The sequence below is a fragment of the Etheostoma cragini genome, chromosome 12 (assembly GCF_013103735.1).
Source record: "Etheostoma cragini isolate CJK2018 chromosome 12, CSU_Ecrag_1.0, whole genome shotgun sequence".
Taxonomy (NCBI): Eukaryota; Metazoa; Chordata; class Actinopteri; order Perciformes; family Percidae; genus Etheostoma; species Etheostoma cragini.
Genome location: NC_048418.1, coordinates 23,863,951 through 23,865,620, shown reverse-complemented (window position 1 = coordinate 23,865,620; position 1,670 = coordinate 23,863,951). Strand labels below are relative to the sequence as shown.

The 1,670-nt window shown below is 36.5% G+C and overlaps 1 protein-coding gene across 1 annotated transcript in view; it reads left to right on the top strand.

Moving 5' to 3' along the window:
* The window catches only part of onecut3b (one cut homeobox 3b), a 14,620-nt gene that overhangs the window by 1,536 nt on the left and 11,414 nt on the right, over positions 1–1,670 (top strand). The window lies entirely within an intron of this gene.

Genomic DNA, 1,670 nt, shown 5'->3' with positions numbered 1-1,670 from the left:
CCCCCCCCCCCCCCCCCCCCCCCCCCCCCCCGACTGTAACACACAGCCTAGGCTACTGCATGGGCCCACTGGTTGCGTTGGAGAAGCGTGGTGACCCCCAGGCTGCCTGATCAATACGCCAGTTCCCACTCTACCTTTTAAATCATGCGCACGGATCGATATTCGTATCGGAGCTGAAAGACGCAATAACCACACGGTCTCTATCCGGCTTTGCATTTAGTTCGGCCTGCCAGGCTGTAGTAAAAGCTCTAAATTTAGAACAGAGACAGGTATGATCGCTGGTGTGATGCAGGACAGACGCAACAGTGCACTCAGATGAGCCAAAACTGAAAAAACCCTGATTCTACTTTGCCTTATGAACACATGTAAAACAAAAACTTCAACTTTTGGAAGTCTACCTCCACTACTGCCTCTAAGATACCCAGATGTATTTCAACGCAACCATAAGCTTAAACTGTTCTGATGAAATATTGATTGCTACTGGGAGGGAGATTGCTAACAGGGACCAGTATAGATGAGAACATATAGAGCGTTTCATTGGAACATTTTGATACTCAAAGAGAATGGGAATAAATGAGCAGGATCACTACAGTGTCTTCACATAGGAGACACGACGTATGGATACTCTTAGTTATTAGGTTTTACTTTAAAACGTTAAATCAACCATTCACTTGAATAGATAGATAGATAGATAGATAGATAGATAGATAGAAAGATAGATAGATAGATAGATAGATAGATAGATAGATAGATAGAAAGATAGATAGATAGATAGATAGATAGATAGATAGATAGATAGATAGATAGATAGATAGATAGATAGATAGATAGATAGATAGAAAGATAGATAGAAAGATAGATAGATAATAGACACATATATATGTATATATATACAGTATATACATATATATACACACACACATATAGATAGATACATAGATAGATAGATAATAAACAGACATCTACAGTATCTATATAGTATATACTGTATATATATAGATAGATAGATATATACATACATATATACATAGACAGATAATAGACAGACAGATATATGTATATACTGTAATTATATACAGTATATATATATATATATAGATACATAAATACATAGATATAGAAATGTATATTTGTATATAAATACTGTATTCATATATAGATAGATAGACAGAGATATATACATATATATACTGTATAGATAGATAGATAGATGGATAGATAACAGATAGAAAGACAGATATATATATGAGTATATAGATAGATAGATACTGTAGATAGATATAAATGTATGTATAGCATGGATAGATAGATAGATAGATAGATAGATAGATAGAAAGATAGATAGATAGATAGATAGATAGATAGATAGATGGATGGATAGATGAGGAGTAGTAGCTGAGGCTGTGAGTGTCATTAATAGTGTAGCTCTGTCCTTTCTGTGTTTGCCTGGCTTTGCACATAGGAGATCAATATGGCTGTTTCCCCTTCCCCCCCCCTTCTCTCCCACTCCCTCGGTGCTCTCCCTCTGCTTTTCTTTCTCTTTCTCTCTTTCGCTTTTTCTCTTTCTCTTTCTCTCCCTTTCCTATCTGCAGGTCATGACAATAATATAATCTTTAACCTGGCAACAGGCAGGCAGGTTGATTGGCTTCAGGAGATTGGCACCACTGAAC